Source organism: Cupressus sempervirens, chromosome 1, assembly GCF_028749045.1.
Source record: "Cupressus sempervirens isolate cs-2001-9-10 chromosome 1, ASM2874904v1, whole genome shotgun sequence".
In the NCBI taxonomy this organism is placed as follows: domain Eukaryota; kingdom Viridiplantae; phylum Streptophyta; class Pinopsida; order Cupressales; family Cupressaceae; genus Cupressus; species Cupressus sempervirens.
In genome coordinates, this window is record NC_143118.1 from 333,968,162 (window position 1) to 333,983,185 (window position 15,024).

The following is a 15,024-nucleotide window of genomic DNA, read 5'->3' on the forward strand; positions in this document are numbered from 1 at the left end:
TTTCAATATATCTCAACTTCAAAGGTGTGAAGATCAATCCCAACTAAAGAAATTTGAAGTCATACAAACTATAACATTTACACAACAAGAAATTTGTTGCACAAGAGATGTTAATTCCAGCTAATGATGATTATTTGAATATGGTTGTAGGAGATTTTTAAGCTAGAAATGATAACTAGTTGGATGTTTAGTCTCTTTGATTGGGATTAGGGATCACTACATTCTCTCAACTTGCATCATCACATATCAAAATGTACCTCAATACTACATAGTTCAACTAACAAAGTTTTCCAAATCATCAATATGAAGTTGCCTTTCTTTCTTAACAATTTCAAATACATTTGGGTAAACCATTCTAGCTCCTTCATGTAGGAGTAATTCAAAATGCTAATTTTCAAGTTTGAGGTTATCTAAAAAATCTGCTAGGGAATTTCCTTCTTAGTATACATGTGGGATTTCATAATGGTGAAACTTATCCAGTAATGGTAGCACTTTTTGAAGAATGTAGTTAATTTCCCAATTATGATACTCTCCTTGTTGGAGAGCCCAAATAATTAACATTGAGTCTCCCTCAATGTAATTTCAAAAATGCAAGCTCAAATGTCCAATAGAAGACCATGATACAATACCATGGCTTTTGCTTGATTATTAGTTCTTGAAGGAAACAGTATAGCTCTTTCAACTATGAGATCTTCCCTATAGTTCCTTATATAAACACCTACAACTGATTCTCATGGATAACCCTATGATGCCCCATCAAAATTCAATTTGAATAGTGGAGCAATCGGTTCACACCATCTTACCTCCTTGTTGTTACCCTTAACTTTCATATCTTGTCTTGTATGAAGGTAATGTCAAGTTAGGAAACATTTTGAGAACTTCATTATCCCAAGAATTAAAGGATCGAGTAGCTGACCCAGATTGACTACTAATAGTATTCATCATTTCACACAACCCTAAAACAATACTATTGACTTGAGAGAAGATTTTTCTTAGATTAGTCTTGGTTGGAGACTAGGATATCTTGATGAGAATTTCTATTTCGTACTCTTTTTCTACATAGAAATTTACTACTTGAGAGGTATAGCCCATTATTTCTCTCAAATGCATTAAGTTTATGTATTTCTTTCATTGATATGGATCTTGAGCTATAGTACATGAGCTACTTCAAGAGGGTTCATTTGAGAGATGGTTTAGCATTGGTTATGTCCTTGTACATATCTTATTGTTATGTTGGTTGAGTTATGGAGAAGGTTTTATATTGGGCATATTCCTTGGATTGGGAATGGTTATTCCTTGGTTTAGGAATGGATTATGAGTTTGATCTTCTTATGAGAGGCTTACATCCATGATTAGTTATATGGTATGGTTTGGATGTTATTATGGCTTCTTGGTTGGGGTTTTATGGAGGAGATCTTACTTGGCACAATATACATCTATAGGTGTGTGTAGAAGGACATGATATAAGTTATGATTTTCATGGTTTCTCTTTGGTCTCAACTATTTTCCTAGATATTCAATTTCACATATATTAGATTTTTTATTTGTTGGAAATTGTGATCAATGGTTTGTGTTCATGTATCTCATGTCAAAGATGATGTGGTTATTTATTTATCTCTTTCCTATTTGGGAGAGTGTTCATGACTTGTTATGAGAATTTTTCTTGTAATTTATTAATTAGTGTATGTTGTGGATGTCCTTGATACTACATAAATATTTATGTCTATGAGATATTGTGAGTGGATTGGCTAAATATTTGACATTATCTTTTACAACATGAGCCTCTTGGTGTATATATGGCATGTATTTCTCTTGAGGTTTGTGATTGCAGGTTACATCATGGATATGTCAATGATATAAGATTTTTTTGGAATAGCTTTGGAGGTATGTATAGTTGGATGGGTTTGTACCTGTTGTGGTTGCTATTTCAGCTATGGATTTTGACAATTATAAATATGTGTGATTACCTTTGGATTAGATTCTTTTGCTTGGTATTTTAGTTGGTACAAGATTTTATTATTTGTATGTGATAGGTTGAGTAGCTTTCTCTTGAATGGATTCTATGTATATGTCTAGTGGCAATGACATAATAGGAGATGGATCAATCATGGTTGAGATGTTGGATGCTTTTACTTTTTTGTGGGTACCATGATGGAATAGATGGTGTACTTTGATCCATGATGGTGGATCTAGTAGCAGGGATTTTTATTCCTTGTTCATTTATGTGGCTATGGATTGACCCTATACAATGTATACAAAAGGTGGGAGATTGTTGAGATAATGAGTATTGTAGAAATTGCATACTATTTTTATATTGTATTATTTTATTTTATTAAATAATGTTGCAGCTAGGATCGCCTAGATGGATATGCAAGATGTAGAGATTCCCATAGGATATACTTGATGAGTTGTATCATAACATTGTGATAATATTTAATGTAATTTTTATTATTGGACAAAATAATTAAATGTCCAATATTAAATGTAGGTCAATGGGTGTTTGCAAGCACACGGTTTATGTAATAACACTTGGTGGTTTTATGGAGCCTGCTACTATAAAATCAACTACAAGGGTAGTTATAGAGGCAAGGGAAGAAAGAAAAATAATAAATTCAAGCAAGATAGGTTAGCCAAGGGAGAATTTGTGAAGGTTGGAAGCATGGCATGAGATGTGTGAATTCATGCTCAGTCACACAGATTGCTTGGTTGTGTCTATGACTTTAAAGGCTTCCATGGTTGTATTGCAATGGTGGTTTTATTGATAATACATTAATGGATGCTTTTGAAGGCTATGATTTTCCCTTGATGAGGTTTTCCTAGGGTATATCTAATGTCACATTTTTTTGGTTATGTTGTCTATTATCTTGCATGTAGCTTTTAAGTGCTTATGTGTTTCATATTTCTTATGAGTTATGTGGAAATGACAATTTTTTGGTTGCAATCTTCCTTTAAAATGAACCTAGATTGATCTAGATGAGCTCTGCAGAGGTTATACATTGACCTTATGTTCATTGAGCAAGAATTGGGTTCTATTTATTTCATCTCAGTTCATACAAATTGTCTTCTAGTTTTGTTTAAGGTTTATTTGAGGATTTGGTATCAAATTATTTTGAAGTGGAGAAGAAGCTATATTTTGAGAGAGTAGAATAGCTAAATGGTTAGAGAATGCATTTAAATTTACCGATCAAATTGGGAACTTGTGAAATTGAAAAGAATCACAGTGAATCTTTTAGGGCTTCATAAAATATTATGTGTGGGCAATGAAGAATCCAAAATAGTAGTCTCTTGATGAGAGTAGGATTGGAGTAATGGTCACAAATTTCCTAGGAAGCAATGCTTACAAGAAAGTCAAGGGAGGCTAGTGTTGTCGTATATGTTGCATCCAATTTTTACTATTTTTGGTTCATAAATTTGATTTTTTCCCTTGCCTTTTTCCTCTATAGCCAATGCAAAATCAGATAAGTAAGTTTTCATAAATTCTAAAATATAAATAACTTTATAAAGTATAGAATAATTTATATCTTTCAAAAATATTTAAAATCTATTGGTTGAATTAATTGCTAATATTGCATCCAACAGATGCAATAGTATCTTGACTATGACATGAGCTAACAAATAAATGATTTACAATTATCTTTTGATAAATTATATCCAATATTTGATATTAAAAGAAATGTCAATAATTTTTTTTTCCAACATAGAAATTAATTAAATGATTCCATGACTTGTATCATACTAGTGTGACAAAAAAAGGAAGGAAAAAAGTGCATGCAGATTAAATTTGGAATTAAATAGAGACCTCAAAGAAGATAAGCCTTGGAGAAAAAAGAAGTTATAGTTAGTGGAGTGAATTTCATTATTATAGTTGTAGGCTGGTAATTGTTCACTTTCTCAAGATAAGTCATCAATAGATAGATTCCTTAACCATAACAAAACTAGTCAGTGAATAATGTGATGCATTGTTGAAAAAAGTGATCAATCTAAAACAATATATAAGGAATCATGTCCATGATTATTAGGAATGAGAACAATAAAAGTTTCATTGATTTCCTTCATGATATTTTTAGCCCTAAAGAGATTTTTGATAGCATCTTAAACAAATTTCTATAGGATGTTCCACAATTTACGAAAGAAAAACTAGGGAAGGTCATCCATCTTAGGAGCCTTATCCCCTTAAAAAGAGAAGACAAATTATCTTATCTCAAAGGAAGAGGGAATGGATTTATTTTATTCTCATCTATGATGGAGGTGATATAATAAAGAAGGTGACTTTGATCATCAAGATTCAATTCCATCTCTACAAACATTAGATCAGAGAAAAACCTAACTGTCTCACTTTGATTCTCTAATTCATTGTTGATATTTCCCTTGTCATTCGTGATGTGAGAATTTGTATTAGCAACTATGTGCTTTAGAGAAATCAAATTTAATAATTTGATTTTTACATCCCTTTCTTACAATCAAAGAACATGAGAACTTTTCTTTGAGAAAGTATCCTCCTTTAAAATGATGTCATGGTATTGGAAATAGATATCATTCTACCTATCTATAACTTGTGAAGAGTACCCTTGAGTTTGGATAGTATCATGAACTTCTTTGATTTCAAGATAGATTTCACTTTTTGGTGCAAATATGTCTCCAAACAAAATTTTGTTTGACTTTATAAGACTCACTTTAGAAAGTCTATTTTTTTGGCCATCCTAAACATGATAGTGCCATCAACTTTAATGTTCCACCACTATTGTATTTAATCTTGAAATCCAAGATGACATAACTACATTTTTTTTTAAATCTAAATGAGAATTTTTTCTTAATAGTCATCAGATCATAAACAAAGGATATAGGAAAACTATTCGATATAAATGCAGAGATAGATGTAATAGATTTATTTTTTGACTTAGAAACAATCATTGGAAATGAGATCTCTATCTAGCCCAACTTGAAAAAAGTCATCCCATAGTCTTTTGTTTGACTGGGTATAAATGTTCCCCTAAAGATCAACATCCACCAGAGCTTGTTGGATAATAATTTCTATGAGAGCCAATCTACCATCCATCTAAGTAGCCATTCCTCTAAACTTTTCACTATCATAAAAGAGAAGCATTGAAATTCCCCATGATGAGCCAACTGGTGTCCTAACTTTTATTCCTACAACAAGAAAGTATGTTCCATAATTTGACTTTACAAGACTTGGTGTTGGAAGAATTGATATTAGAAGTAACCCAAGTAAAATCATCCCTTATATGATAAAATTTAACCAAGACCAAATAATCATCTAACATAAAGATGTCCCTATTAATCAAGTTATAATTCTAGAAGATTGTAGTAGTACTAGAAGCCCCACCAGAACTACAACCTACAACCCTAAAATTTTGAATTTTTTGTATTTTCTCAAACTTCTCTTTAAACATAATGTTTTCTTGAATAATAATGTCAAGTTTATGATCCCTGACAATATTTATAAGTACATCTTATTTATGGAGGCCATTTTGAGGCCTCTAATATTCTAAGAGAAAATCTTCATCTATTACCTAGAGAGAATATACCTCCTCAATTGTCCTTTGTTTCTCCTCCATAAGATTGTCTTAGTTTAAAGGAAGGACATTACATCAGTTAAGTAACCATAAGATGAGAAATCATGTAAAAGTAAGACAAATGTATTCACCTTACCTATCAAATGTCTATGGATTGATCAAGATCCATTATCCATAAAGAGGTATAAATTCTTGTCATGTAAATATAGGATATAGAAAGAGATAGAAAACCCAAAATGGGCATAGAATCCCAAGACAAAATGCCTTAGGTATATGTTGATCTTCACCTATACCCTAGGTATAGGTTTAATTTTACCTATATCCTAGGTATAGGTTGACCTTGACCTATACCCAAGAGGTATATTGTTGAATTGGAATATTCTATGGGGTTTCATTGGTAGATAAGAAATAGACAAGATTGGCCGAAATTCAAGGAGAAAATGGTAATTCAAGCATTAAAACATACATATCTAGGAGATCAATAAAATGGTGTTTGGAAAGGTGTTAGAGCTCCCAAATTAATGGTAGCTAGCTTTTAACATGGTACAATACTATTTCAATATATTTGAGGGTCATTTTATCTTTAATTATTTAAAAAAGACAAAACAGTTCACTATTTTATTAAAACATGCATATATTATTATACTTCTTGAATATGAAAAAACTAAGATATGCTCCCTTAAAATTATATTAAACACGTTAATGTTTATAATAAAAAAATTCCTTACTTCTTTTTTTATGTTATATCAAATATTTATTCCTTTTATCAAAGTAAATATAATATTAATCTTTTTTTCTTCATATACTAGCTATATCTAAAATAATTATAATATGTCTCATTTTTTTATTGTTGAATTTGCATGCTTTTTCAATATTTTTAGAGCGATAAAAATTATCATTTCTTATTCTTTGCAACCTCACCAAATTTACTAGATTTAACATTTTGACATTTTCTGAAACTCATTTTGGAATGAGTCCAATTATAATCACAAGACTTCAAATTATAAAACTTGTTCTATGAGACTGATATCAAATTATTATAGATATTAATTTACTTTGATATGATCACGAATGAATTTTTTTAAGTGGTGCATTTCCACATATTGCATAAATTTTTGAGTGCTAAAGTAAGTACACAAAATAATGAATTGTGATAAAATGACAAAATTTGTTTTAATTTCTCATTGCCACATAAAAAATATTTTCATGTCTTTATTTAAATTTGAAAATGATTGTATCACACTATCATCTTATGACTTGACTCTAATATTTTTATGAAAATAGGGAATGCCTATGTAAATTAATAGTCATCTAGAACCAAGATCATTGATTAATCATTTTTAACTAAAAAATATTTGTAAAATATAATGATAGAGATAATTTGTAAAATTATTCACAATTATGAATATGTTACATTATATTTGTTTATCTAATTAATGATAAACAAGAAACAATATTTGTAAATAATTTAAAATACTCTGTGGCATTGGATAAAACTATATACCTTGACTGAACAAAACCTAATCTTATTTTATCGTGGTTAGAATATCAAGAAAATATTATTAAATAAGTTCTCACAAAAAATTAAGTACTAGGTAGAAGACATAGTTTAAGGTTGAAATAATCAACAAAGAAAGATACAGTAGAAAAGAAAACCTTACTAAAAACTTGATTAAAGAAACACCTATAGGTCCAATGTAACAATCTACAAATTGTAAATAGTAAAAGACCTACTCTATGGATATCATGAACAATAGCAAAAGATGAAATATATTTTCTAGTAGAACTTGGTGGATTATAGGTGGAATAAACATCACTCATATTAGATGAGATTCCAAGACAAGTTTCTAGATTTGAAAAGGGAACCCTATAATTTTGAGATAAAGTCAAGAATTATAGATAAGATGAGTCTAGAATTCAATACATTTTTAGAAAGAGCTTCTAGAGGCACCACTTGAGTAGGAACATGAGCATGAGTTACTAAAACAACCAAGTTAGTTAGAGGACTCCTCCTCTTCCATATTCGTAGGAGTAAGAAAACAATATATAACCTAACATTTGAGTTATAAACTTACATGACATGCATTTTTGTTTTATATTTCTATTATAGTATTATTTAAAAGAAAGATTTGCATTTCAAACTATAAATAATAATCATATATATATAAGGAGTAATAATATGAATAAACCTTCAGGCCCTCATACCATATTTTGTTGGTTATATGGCACTCTCATTGTTGTTAAAATGAAGGATCAAATCTCTACTAGACAATTATGTTAACTTCATATGACCATAGATTTAAAGCTCAAAATTAATAATTAGAGATTGAGAATGGGGTCCCTTATTTATGACCTCATAATTTGATAACTCTATGTCAAAATAATATAATATAGTTCTAAAAAATACACTATACTAATTTTACTAATCACGCCAATTGAAATATTTGCCTAATATTTAAAAATAATAATATTAATTCAATAAATCAATAATTCACAATTATATTCCAATAACTATACTCCAGTAACAAAATCTAAAGATTACGATATTTTTATCTCTAAGCTTCGATATGGAAAAAACAATAAAAGGTTGATAGGGGAAATGAGCCAATTTACATCCATGTTTGAACGACCATCATGTCAAAAAGCCCAATTACTGCATATACGAAGCCCTAAAAATTATAAAAATTTATTATCTTTTAGTTTTCTTGGTTGTTGATTGGTCTGTTTGTGCAAAAAGTACTTTTTTTTTTTTTTTTTTTTTTCTGTGAGTGGCTATTGGCTGGTGAAAATAACAGGTTCCAAGCGAACATTTTAAAATGTCAATTTTAGACCACCTTGCACTCTATGAGTTCTACAAAGAGCTCCATAAATGAGGGAAAGTCGAAAGGTTAGCTTTAAGCTCTTCACGTACCTACGGAGGTTCACCGAAAAAATTGGTCAATTTCGACATACAGAGTAGGAACTATAGATGTGTGAAATTAGTCTAGATGACTACTAGGTAGTTTCCCTACTTTATTTTTCCAACTAGACATTACTTAAATAGTGCAATGACCTGTCTGGTGCCGGCGCGACCAAAAAAAAAACGAAGTGATAGAAAAAGTCCAAACAGTTTAACTTTGGAGGTGAACGGAGACCTCTATGAAGATAATCCTTGGAGAACAAGAATTTACAATGTAGAGGAATGAATTTCATTATTGTAGCTGTAGGTAGGCTGGCACTGTTCGCTATCTCACGGGAATTCGTCGATAGTCAGTGAATATTGGGAATATGTGTCGCTGACAGTTGTGATCGACAGCACCAAGAGTTCGTTTGACTGAAATTGTAACTGTCATCCGATGCATAGAGTCATTGCCAGATACATTCCTGCTTAGATTCATTGTCGAGAAAGCAACTCACTATGTTCGTGCCTTTTCCATTACTCGGCCACTGGAGAGGAATATGCAATGAAGATGCATCCATAAAATAAATCAATAAAGTAAGCAAGAGCAGACAAGCAGTACTCTCCTTATAAAGTAATGCGCTCCTCTTTAAACTGCCCACAACTCTCTTCTCTTCCTGAAGCTGCATTCACTACTATAACCCAGCCACCATGGAGTTTTATATGAAGATCTATATTTCTCTGATTTTGTTATCTCTCCCTATTTCACTCTGTAAGATTTTATTCTTTGTTATTTTCCCCTTTTTTCACTCTCTACGATTTCATGTTTAGGATACTCCGGATATCATCATATGAATGTTTTTTTCTGAGGCTTCTTAAAACTTTTTACGCTTAATTTTACTTGTAAACGATTCTGTGCAGGTGGTAAAGCCAAACTGTTGAGGGAATACATAGGCGCTGATGGCCTCGACGTCGAATTCTCCGATGTGCCCATCAATGACGACATTGAAGTCCACTTTATTCTGTCATTTGCCATCGACTACACGACCGCAGCTCGTTCTCCTTCTCCAACAAACAGCAAATTCAACATCTTCTGGGACGCTGATAATCTGAGCCCTGCGGACGTTTTGGAGATGAAGTCGAAGCATAAAAATGTCAAGTTTGCGGTCAGCATAGGCGGTGACGTGGCAGGAGAGAATGAAACCCCTGTGCAGTTCCAACCATCTTCTGTATCTTCATGGGTTACCAACGCAGTTTCTTCCCTCACAGAGATAATCAAAGAATACCATCTGGACGGCATCGACATCGGCTACGAGCATTTCGACCAATATTCACACTCAGATACATTTTCTGAGTGTGTGGGGAAATTGATCGAAGAGCTGAAGAAGAAAAAGGTCATCTCCATGGCGTCCATTGCTCCTTATGAAGACGAGGGCCCCGTGCAGGCGAATTACAAGGCACTGTGGAATAAATATGGTCGATCTATAGACTATGTAAATTTCCAGTTCTATGCGTACGATAAGAGAACCATTGTCAAGCAATTTCTGGAGTATTTCGACACTCAGGCCTCTAATTACAAGGGAGGGAGATTATTGAGCAGCTTCACCACAGATAGCGGGTCAGATGGCCGCCAACCACGCAAGGGATTCTTTGAGGCGTGCAAAGAGTTGAAGAAAGAAAGGAAGCTCGAGGGAATAGTTGTCTGGTCTGCTGACGACTCCCAAAAGTATGACTTCGAATACGAAGGGGAAGCTCAAGCAATCTTGGCATCCGACTCATAACGTGGATCGACTAAATTGACAATTCTATCATTTCTTGGTTTGCTCATTGACAATTCTTTTATTCAAGAAACTTTACTCCATTTTTTTTTGGTTCAATCACATTTGTATTCCTAATTGAAGGAATAAAACTTAGAAGCATGTTTTTTCTCATTAGCGTAATCATATGCTTCAAAAAGCTATTGCCTATTGCCTTTACTTTGTCCGTTGTATAAACAGATTCCTCTTGTTTCGTTTTCTTCAATTTCGCCAAAAGAGCTTGCATACGCAAAACGAATGCACGGGAAGACCTTAACGAATGACCACTAACACTATTTTTTTAATGCGAGAATTATTAATTAGTAATCATATCTATTGTGCTATATATATATATATATATATATCATATAATTTTAATTTATATACTATTAGTAAAGTGAGATATTGTTAGTTATTTTAAAAAAAATTATTAGAATATTTTCTTTATCAAATAGTAAACTTGACATGTGGAAGCCATAAAAATGGTGACATATGGTGGAGCTTCAATAAGAGTGTGGGTAAGGTTAAGGAGAGTACAAAGTGATACATCATCCAATAAAATATTTCTAATATGTAATTTATGCTTCTATTTAATTTAAGAGAATATTTACATTGTGTAAAAGGTCAATGCAATGGTCATCCAGTGGTGTTAAAAATTTCAATCGTAAATCTCAAAGAACTAGGAAAGCCATTTGTGTACTAAATTGACTCTCTCTCTCTCTCTCTCTCTCTCTCTACACACACATATACACATGCATGCATACATACATACTAAATTCATTCTATACAAAATTTACTATTATTTATTATTAGTTTGATCTATTTTTATTTTTTATTGCCATTAATATTTTAACTTTATTTCTAGTATATTATTTGATAATGCGTTCACTTTTTTACTTATCTTCAAATAATGAAAAACAAAAGCATTGGTGTTATTTTATTGATCTAATAAGCTTGTTTTATACTTGAAGTTTACTATTAATCCAAGGAAAGTCAACAACATCAAATATTTATATGATGTCTGGTGTCATTATCACACTCAGCCTATAGGGTGCATGACATTTTGCATGACTACTCATATGTCAGTTCGAAATTTCCATTATTATTTGTAAATTGTTTGTCTCATATATATCCTTTATTATGTCCTTCATAAACTTTCTTTCCATGTTCACAGGTTATCAAGTTTGGACATGCTTGAAGATCGATAGTAGAGGCTATTTATTTTATCCTAAATCAGTTCACTATTTTTTGTAACACTTCATGTATTGGTCCCATTTATGGAACTTACATTTTTGTAAATTGTTAGATGGACATGCCTATCAAATTGGATATTTCTAGCACAATAGAATTATCCCTATAAGTTATTGTTTATAGATCTTTCAAGTATTGTATCACTCTAAATAGTCATTCATCATTCCCTTGCTTAATGTGTTAATTTGATAATGATAGGATTTTTCATTCAATCTCAATCCAATGATTTCTATTACAAACAAATTCTCTTGACTTTTAAGAATCTCAACCATTTCATGTTCTACACACATAACGCTCCTCATTATATGAGCCAAGAGTATATAGGATGCTCTCCATTTAGGTGCAAGAGTAAGTGCACACATGAGATTAAGGACATTTTAAGAAAAACTCCTCGATTTAGACTTACAATGGTATCCTTTCAACATATGAAGAAATTTCTAAATATGTGATCTTCTATTACATAGACTTTAGACTTGCTATATATTCCAAAATTTTATTTGTGTTTGTTAGTTGCTAAATGATATACTCATAGAATCTTAGACCTTTTTAAACTATTTAGCTTTTAAGGAAATTTCAAATCTAAATGCTTCTCATAAAACCTAAGATTAAAATTTAAAGTGAATGAAGATAAGAATTTTTTGTGATAGACTCAAGGAACCCTTGAGTATGGTCTAGAAATTATAACGAATAATAAGTTTTTCTATAGATATTACTACTCAAACCATGTCAAATTCATAGATAGTGATCATTTTGTAGTAGTGAATTGCAATTGTTTATCAACTTGGATGTTCAAATGAATATTCTAGAAATTCATCACATTCAAAGTCCTATTATTGCAAAACCACTAAGAATTTCAACATGATTTAGTGTAGTGATTTGAAGTATTATATATATACACTTTTTTTAAAATAAACACACACACACACACACACACACACACACACACACACACACACACACAGATACATACATACATACACATACATACATACGTACATACACTCAAATAAATACATATAATTCTAGAATTAATTTGTATTCACATTTCCATCTCCTTCAAATACTAATTTTTAATAGATAATTATATTTTTGAGTGACATTTAGTTAGTACTATATAACCAAAAGGTATTATTTTTAATTTAGACTTGTAACATTAATATGTAGTACTTCCTATTGGTCTCATTTGAGTATGGAAAATATTTTATATTTTTAAAATTTTAACTAATGCTAACTATATTTTACACATAGGTTCATTTGGTGATCTACAACTTGTTCTATGTTGATCATAGTCCAATTCTTGTTTTTATGTTAGAGAGATGCCATCAATAATTAGTGCAAAAGTTATTTATATCATTTTTCTTCCTTAGTTTACTATTTTCCACTAGGATTTTACATGGAACTTGATATATGGTTGAAATCTATATTTAGTAAAACTAAAAATTATAACTTTTCATAATAATCTCAAGCTATATTGAAACCAAAATCACTGGAAATAGTTTCTCATTAAAATCATTTTTTTTAGATAGTAGGTAATTATATATTAGTTAGAGGTAACAATCCCCAGTACTATTTCATTTTCCTATTTATATTTTTAATGTATTCATTCCTTATTGCAATGCAATTTCATATTTCTCTCTTTCAAAAAAATACAACGTATGGAATTACTTTTGGTTTATATCAAATAAGTTGTATATAATAATGAGAAAATGGAGCCTTATGAGTTCTATAGGAAAGAGGTCAACTTAGTTTCTAGTTAAGAACCCTAGAGGAATTATCTTTGAAATAGATTTTGATTATGAGCATGAGAAGGGGGATTATTTGGATTTTTTGAGGATCAAGACTATAAAGGGTGGAGGAATGTTTTGAAAAGAAAAGTAAACATAAATTTGAAGATAATAGAAAACTAATTTGAGTTATATTATGAAGATGTTTCCCCCACTTTCAATAAGGAAATTGATCAAGGCCAGACCCATGTGTATACCACAAAAGGCTTCCGACTGGTGAGTTCGTGATCTTATTATTATATGTTGATGATATGTTGACTGCTAGTAATAGTATGAGAGTCATTCATGAGCTGAAGACACACTTGTCTCTTTGTTTTGCCATGAAAGATTTAGGGGCAGCGAAGAGGATTCTTGGGATGGATATCATCCGTGATAGGCATAAAAGAGAACTCAGACTATCTCAAGAAAAATACATTCTTAAAGTTTTAGAAAAATTCAATATGTCCAATGCCAAATCAGTTGCCACTCCATTGGCTGATCATTTTAAATTGTCTTCTAAGTTGTGTCCTTCTACTTTGGAAGAAAAACATGCGATGGCTGGTATTCCCTATTCTTCAGTAGTTGGGAGTCTAATGTATGCCATGGTTAGCACATGTCCGGATATTGCTCATGCAGTGGGAGTTGTGAGTGGTTTTATGAGTAATCCTGGAAAAACTCATTGGCAAGCAATTCAATGGATTCTTCGGTATTTGAGAGGCACTTCCTCTCATGTTTTATGTTTTAACAGTAAATCTCCTTACATCTACAGATATGTTGATGCTGATATGGCTGGAGATTTAGATAAACGAAGATCAACAATAGGCTATGTGTTTAAGTTTGTCGGGGCAGTGATTAGCTAGACTTCTCGAAAGCAACCAGTTGTTGCTCTTTCCTCTACCGAGGCTGAATACATTGCTCTCACAGAGGGGGCAAAAGAGCTGATATGGTTACAACGATTGTTTGGAGAGTTGGGATTTAAACAATCCACTTTTACTCTGTTTTCAAACAGTAGGAGTGCCATCTATTTGGCCCACAATTCAACCTTCCACAGTCGTTCCAAGCATATAGAAACCAGATTTCACTTCATTCGTCATGCTCTTGAAGAGGGAAGATTAAAGTTAGAGAAGATTGACACAATGGTCAATCCAGCTGATATGTTCACCAAAGTTGTATCTCGAGAGAAGTTTGAATTCTGTAGAGCTTCTCTCGGCATTGTGACGACATAGCCATAAGCACCAAGTGGGGGATATCTCTAAGCAACTCATCTTGTAGCACTGATTGGACTTCAAGTGGGAGATTGTAATGGTTCTGCAGAGATTCTTTGTGAAGCCCAATCACCATTGATTGTAACTGCTCCTCCTTGATTATTGGAGATGCTTGAATGCATTTATATATGCTATGAGCTGAGAGCTGTTGTATCATTGTATCAAGATTTATTTCTAATAGAGATATTGGCCTTGCTTGTAATGTGGATGTAATCCAGAATATTTGGATGAACCACTATAATTTTGGTGTCTCTGTTTCTGTTCTTTTTTCTTTGGTCTTGTTATTGCTCTGTTCTGTTTCTGTTGTTAATTAGTTTTTGGGTCTATAACTTACTTTCAACACTTATAAGAATATAATATATCTATTTGAGAATCCCGTTTTATATATTCTTAGGGTTATTGATGGAGTCATGAAAAAATAGTTTTCATAGTTCATTCTTGTCAGAACATAATCGAGAGGAGGAATAAGAAGTAAAGGAAAGTGAAAGGTGATCAAGACATGGTCGCTTCATTGACCATGTAAACTTCCAATTCTAT

The 15,024-nt window shown here is 31.8% G+C and overlaps 1 pseudogene; it reads left to right on the forward strand.

Moving 5' to 3' along the window:
• Positions 1–8,581: 8,581 nt before the first annotated feature.
• LOC149577538 (chitinase 2 pseudogene) lies at positions 8,582–10,193 on the forward strand (annotated as a pseudogene).
• The last annotated feature ends 4,831 nt before the right edge of the window (positions 10,194–15,024 follow it).